General features: G+C 41.6%; 1 pseudogene; it reads right to left on the reverse strand.

Annotated features, from left to right (window-relative positions):
• Positions 1 to 398: 398 nt before the first annotated feature.
• Positions 399 to 7,433, reverse strand: part of LOC114625204 — a 12,437-nt pseudogene continuing 5,402 nt past the window's right edge.

Genomic DNA, 7,433 nt, shown 5'->3' on the forward strand with positions numbered 1-7,433 from the left:
GACAAGTTGGTGATGCGAGGCAAACCCATCTCTTTTCAAAACATTCCTCTGGTATCAAAGCAGAAGAATAAACACTTTTGTGAAAGTAGAAAAACATGAACATGAAACTTACTATCTAGAGCTCAAAAAAGGTCCAATCCCCCCCCCCAAAGAAAAACATACACTCATTAGAGGTGTGAAAAACAACCTTTCCAAATGTTGTACTGATTAAAAAAGCAGAGCCCAGAAACAAAATCATGAAATGCCTCTATGTTAAAAATTCAGAATAAATAAACTAAAGGCCAAGTCGCTCTGAAGCTAACAATTATCCTATGGGCTTCAGAGAAATCAGAAGAGGTGAACTGAAGTTCCACGGTTTCTCTTATGGACCAGAAGCTATTTCTAAGTGAGTGACATTCTTATGAGACAGAGCACCCAGTGTCCTTCTGTGGTTTGATATCTGGTTCTTTTACAGGGTTCACTTCCTCTTCCGGTTTGGGTTTCATACTGTTGTCCTTGGGCCTCTTGGTGAGATCAAATACAGCCAATGCTTCCGGTGTCCAGTGAGCACTCATAGGAGGAAATTCAAAAGGCACAGGCTCTACCAGCCCATTGTTTGCTTTGAGTTCCAGTTGTGGGGCTTCTGTTGGAATTTTTTGAAAGTAAATGAAGCCATTTTCTCTCTGACATTTGTCCAGGGTGTTCTTCACAAGGCTTCCTAGCTTCCGAAAGAACAAGTGTCCTGACGGCTTGGCCGTTGGCCCTGGTCTTTGGTTTCCCCTTACTCTTTGCACAGGGCTTCTGCCTCTGCGTACAATTTTTCTACTTCTTGGAGAGATCTGATTGTTTCTCCACATTTGTCACTTGCCAACAGAGTCTGGCCATGGTAGCAATACGCATAAGCCGTGTAGAAGCACATCTTCAAGTGAAGGTACTTTTTCCATTTAGCAGAGCGTGCAGGCTCCAAACTGGACAAAGTATGATCTGCTTTCTGGTAGAAGCTGGCCGTTTCGTATGCAAGTGCAGCGATCAGTCCTGGAGCATGCTTTAGTTCAATTGCTCGGGCGATTGTTACTTCTTGAGCCTCGGCCTGGCACTGGATGACGTAAACATCGATGAACCGAGCCTCTAAATCCCGCCCCTTTTCTGCTGGTGTAAGGTGTTTGGGTATATGACTTTCCTTTAAATGCTTAAAAATCCCAGCTGCGCCCTTCTGCCCCTGCCTGCTCCTCCGAGCTGGAGCAGACACAGAGTCAGTCTGCTCCTGTCCTGTGGAGAAACTGAATCCTGAGTCATCCAGGAGCCACTGCACTCAGAGCAGCTGGTAAGAACTCCATCTCACTCCCTAAACCCCAGAGATAGATCGGGGAGCCAGGGACATCCAGGGCACAGCAGCTACCCAAACGCCGCCCCTCCGGAATTCCACTTCCCTTCTGCCCCTGCCTGCTCCTCCGGGCTGGAGCAGACACAGAGTCAGTCTGCTCCTGTCCTGTGGAGAAACTGAATCCTGAGTCATCCAGGAGCCACTGCACTCAGAGCAGCTGGTAAGAACTCCATCTCACTCCCTAAACCCCAGAGATAGATCGGGGAGCCAGGGACATCCAGGGCACAGCAGCTACCCAAACCCCGCCCCTCCGGAATTCCACTTCCCTTCTGCCCCTGCCTGCTCCTCCGGGCTGGAGCAGACACAGAGTCAGTCTGCTCCTGTCCTGTGGAGAAACTGAATCCTGAGTCATCCAGGAGCCACTGCACTCAGAGCAGCTGGAGCCACTGCACTCAGAGCAGCTGAAACTGAATCCTGAGTCATCGAGGACCCACTGCACTCAGAGCAGAAGGATTTCCAGATCCAAGAGGTGGCCTGAGTCCCAGGAGTTATTCCACCCAGGAGATTAGGAGCATAAGACCACAGAGACCTCTGGACTCTGAGGAGCTCTGCAATAAGCAAGATAACTGGAAATACAGACTCCAGTTTTACACAGTGAGGGCAGGTACCACTAGAGTTAACCAGATGGCGAAAGGCAAGCGCAAGAACATAAGCAACGGAAACCAAAGTTTCTTGGCATCATCAGTGCCCAATTCTCCCAATATAGCAAGCCCTGAACACCCCATCACACCTGAAAAGCAGGATTCAGAATTAAAATCACTTCTCATGATGATGATAGAGGATTATAAGAAGGAATTAAGTAACTCCCTTAAAGAAATACAGGAGAGTACAAGTAAACAGATAGAAGCCCTTAAAGAGGAATCACAGAAATCCCTTAAAGAAATGGAAGAAAACACAAAGAAGGAATTAAACAAAAACATTCAGGACCTGAAACTAGAAATAGAAACAATAAAGAAAGTTCAAAGGGAGACAACCATGGAGATAGAAAACCTAAGAAAGAGATCAGGAGTCACAGACGCAAGCATCACCAACCGAATACAAGAGATAGAAGAGAGAATCTCAAATGCAGAAGATACGGTGGAAAATATTGACACAGTTGTCAAAGAAAATGCAAAACGCAAAAAACTCCTAACTCAAAACATCCAGGAAATCCAGGACACAATGAGAAGACCAAACCTAAGGATAATAGGTATAGATGAGAATGAAGATTCTCAACTTAAAGGGCCAGTAAATATCTTCAACAAAATTATTGAGGAAAACTTCCCTAACCTAAAGAACAAGATGCCCATAAACATACAAGAAGCCTACAGAACACCAAATAGACTAGACCAGAAAAGAAATACCTCCCGTCACATAATAATCAAAACATCAGATGCACAAAACAAAGAAAAAATACTAAAAGCAGTAAGGGAAAAAGGTCAAGTAACATATAAAGGCAGACCTATAAGAATTACACCAGACTTCTCACCAGAGACTATAAAAGCCAGAAGAGCCTGGACTGACATCATACAGACCCTAAGAGAACACAATTGCCAGCCCAGATTACTATACCCAGCAAAACTCTCAATAACTATAGATGGTGAAACCAAGATATTCCATGACAAAACCAAATTTGCACAATATCTTCCCACAAACCCAGCACTTCAAAGGATAATTGATGGAAAATGCCAACACAAGGAGGGAAACTACAACCTAGGAAAAGCAAGTAAGTAATCTTCCAACAACCCCCAAAAAAGATACAAACATAACTTTACCTCTAATAAAAAAAATAACAGGAAGCAACAATCATTTTTCCTTAATATCTCTTAACATCAATGGTCTCAATTCCCCAATAAAAAGACGCAGACTATCAGACTGGATACACAAACAAGACCCAGAATTTTGCTGCATACAAGAAACGCACCTCAGTGACAAAGACAGACACTACCTCAGAATAAAAGGGTGGAAAACAATTTTTCAAGCCAATGGTCCCAAGAAACAAGCTGGAGTAGCCATTCTAATATCAAATAAAATCGACTTTCATCCAAAATTAATCAAAAAAGATAAGGAAGGACACTTCATACTCATCAAAGGAAAAATCTACCAAGGTGAACTCTCAATTCTGAACATCTATGCTCCAAATGCAAGGGCACCTACATACATAAAAGAAACTTTACTAAAGCTCAAAACACACATTACACCTCACACAATAATAGTGGGGGATTTCAACACCCCACTGTCAGCAATGGACAGATCATGGAAACAGAAACTAAACAGAGACACTTTGAAATTAACAGAAGTTATGAACCAAATGGACTTAACAGACATCTATAGAACATTTCATCCTAAAACAAAAGAATATACCTTTTTCTCAGCACCTCATGGTACCTTCTCCAAAATAGACCATATAATTGGTCACAAAACAAGCCTCTACAGATACAAAAAGATTGAAATAATCCCTTGCATCTTATCAGATCACCACGGACTAAGACTGGTCTTTAATAATGACAAAAACAATGGAAAACCCACGCACACATGGAAACTGAACAACTCTCTACTCAATGATGACTTGGTCAAGGAAGAAATAAAGAAAGAAATAAAAGACTTTTTAGAATTCAATGAAAATGAGGACACATCATACCAAAACTTGTGGGACTCCATGAAGGCAGTGCTAAGAGGAAAGCTCATAGCTCTAAGTGCCTACAAAAAGAAACTGGAAAGAGCACACACTAACAAGTTGACTGCACAACTAAAAGCTCTAGAACAAAAAGAAGCAAATACACCCAGGAGGAGTAGAAGGCAGGAAATAATCAAACTCAGGGCTGAAATCAACCAAATAGAAACAGAAAGAACAATACAAAATATCAATAAAACCAGGAGTTGGTTCTTTGAGAAAATCAACAAGATAGATAAACCCTTAGCCAGATTAACCAGAGGGCACAGAGACAGTATCCAAATTAATAAAATCAGAACTGAAAAGGGAGACATAACAACAGAAACTGAAGAAATTCAAAAAATCATCAGATCCTACTACAAAGGCCTATACTCAACAAAACTGGAAAACCTGGATGAAATGGACAATTTCCTAGACAGATACCAGGTACCGAAGTTAAACCAGGAGCAGATAAACCATCTAAATAGTCCCATAACCCCTCAGGAAATAGCAGCAGTCATCAAAAGCCTCCCCACTAAAAAAAGCCCAGGACCAGATGGTTTTAGTGCTGAATTCTATCAGACCTTCAAGGAAGACCTAATACCAATTCTCTTCAAACTATTCCACAAAATAGAGACAGAAGGAACACTACCCAATTCGTTCTATGAAGCTACAATTACACTCATTCCCAAACCCCACAAGGACCCAACAAAGAAAGAGAACTTCAGACCAATCTCCCTTATGAACATCGATGCAAAAATACTCAATAAAATTCTAGCAAACCGAATCCAAGACCACATCAAAACAATCATCCATCATGATCAAGTAGGTTTTATCCCAGGAATGCAGGGATGGTTCAATATTCGGAAATCCATCAATGTAATCCACTATATAAACAAACTTAAAGAAAAAAACCACATGATCATCTCACTAGATGCTGAGAAAGCATTTGACAAAATTCAACATCCCTTCATGATAAAAGTCTTGGAAAGATCAGGAATTCAAGGCCCCTACCTAAACATAGTAAAAGCAATTTACAGCAAACCAGTAGCCAACATCAAGCTAAATGGAGAGAAACTTGAAGCAATCCCACTAAGATCAGGGACTAGACAAGGTTGCCCACTCTCCCCCTACCTATTCAATATAGTACTGGAAGTCTTAGCCAGAGCAATTAGACAGCAAAAAGAAGTCAAAGGGATACAAATAGGAAAGGAAGAAGTCAAAATATCGCTATTTGCAGATGATATGATAGTATACTTAAGTGACCCCCAAACTTCCACCAGAGAACTCCTAAACCTGATAAACAACTTCAGCAAAGTGGCTGGTTATAAAATCAACTCAAACAAATCAGTAGCCTTCCTCTACATGAAAGATAAACAGACTGAAAAAGAAATTAGGGAAATGACACCCTTCACAATAGTTGCAAATAATATAAAATACCTTGGTGTGAATCTAACCAAGCAAGTGAAAGACCTGTATGACAAGAACTTCAAGTCTCTGAAGAAAGAAATTGAAGAAGATCTCAGAAGATGGAAAGATCTCCCATGCTCATGGATTGGCAGGATTAATATAATAAAAATGGCCATCTTGCCAAAAGCAATCTACAGATTCAATGCAATCCCCATTAAAATCCCAACTCAATTCTTCACAGAGTTAGAAAAGGAAATTCTCAAATTCATATGGAATAACAAAAAACCTAGGATAGCGAAAACTATTCTCAACAATAAAAGAACTTCGGGAGGAATCACCATCCCTGACCTCAAGCTGTACTACAGAGCAATAGTGATAAAAACTACCTGGTATTGGTACAGAGACAGGCAGGAAGATCAATGGAATAGAATTGAAGACCCAGAAATGAACCCACACTCCTATGGTCACTTGATCTTTGACAAAGGAGCTAAAACTGTCCAGTGGAAAAAGGACAGCATTTTCAACAAATGGTGCTGGTTCAACTGGAAGACAACATGTAGAAGAATGAAAATTGATCCATTCTTATCTCCTTGTACAAAGCTCAAGTCTATGTGGATAAAGGACCTCCACATAAAACCAGATACACTGAAACTAATAGAAGAGAAGGTGGGGAAAAGCCTCGAATACTTGGGCACAGGGGAAAAGTTCCTGAACAGAACTCCAATGGCATATGCTCTAAGATCGAGAATTGACAAATGGGACTTCATAAAATTGCAAAGTTTCTGTAAGGCAAAGGACACTGTCAATAGGACAAAACGACAACCAACAAATTGGGAAAAGATCTTTACCAATCCTTCATCTGATAGAGGGCTAATATCCAATATATACAAAGAACTCAAGAAATTAGACTCCAGACAACCAAATTACCCTATTAAAAAATGGGGTATAGACCTTAACAAAGAATTTTCAACGGAAGAAACTCGAATGGCCGAGAAGCATCTAAAGAAATGTTCAGCATCCTTAGTCGTCAGGGAAATGCAAATCAAAACAACCCTGAGATTCCATCTCACACCAGTCAGAATGGCTAAGATTAAAAACTCAGGTGATAGTAGATGCTGGCGAGGGTGTGGAGAAAGAGGAACACTCCTCCATTGTTGGTGGGACTGCAAGATGGTGCAACCACTTTGGAAATCAGTCTGGCGGTTCCTCAGAAAATTGGACATAGCATTACCCGAGGATCCAGCTATACCACTCCTAGGCATATACCCAGAAGATGCTCGAACATATAACAAGGACATATGCTCAACTATGTTCATAGCAGCCTTATTTATAATAGCCAGGAGCTGGAAAGAACCCAGATGTCCTTCAACTGAGGAATGGATTCAAAAAATGTGGTATATTTACACAATGGAGTATTACTCAGCTATTAAAAACAATGAATTCGAGAGGTTCCTAGGTAAATGGATGGAACTAGAAATTATCATCCTGAGTGAGGTAAGCCAATCACAAAAGAAGACACATGGTATTCACTCACTGATTATTGGATATTAGCCTAGAACCTTGAAATGCCCAAGATGCAACTCACAGGCCACATGAAGCCCATAAAGAAGGAAGACCAAGTGAGGGTGATTCGGTCCTTCTTAGAAGGAGCAACAAAATACTCAAGGGAGCAAATATGGAGACAAAGTGAGGGACAGAAACTGAAGGAGGGGCCGTCTCAAGACCACCCCACCTGAGTATCTATCCCATGTGCAATCACCAAAGGTAGATGCTGATGTGGAAGACAGGAAGTGCATGCTGATAAGAGCCTGATATGGATATCTCCTCAGAGGCCTTCAAGAGTCAGACATATTCAGAGGCAGATGCTCACAACTAGCCATTGAACTGATCATGGGGTTCTCAATGGAGGAGTTAGAGTGAAGACTGAAGGAGCTGAAAGGGTTTGTGGCACCATGAGGAGAGCAACAATACCAACCAACCACAGCTCCCAGGGTCTAAACCACCAGCCTGGGAGCACTTAGGGGGGGG

The sequence above is a fragment of the Grammomys surdaster genome, unplaced genomic scaffold, assembly GCF_004785775.1.
Source record: "Grammomys surdaster isolate TR1022 unplaced genomic scaffold, NIH_TR_1.0 65, whole genome shotgun sequence".
In the NCBI taxonomy this organism is placed as follows: Eukaryota; Metazoa; Chordata; class Mammalia; order Rodentia; family Muridae; genus Grammomys; species Grammomys surdaster.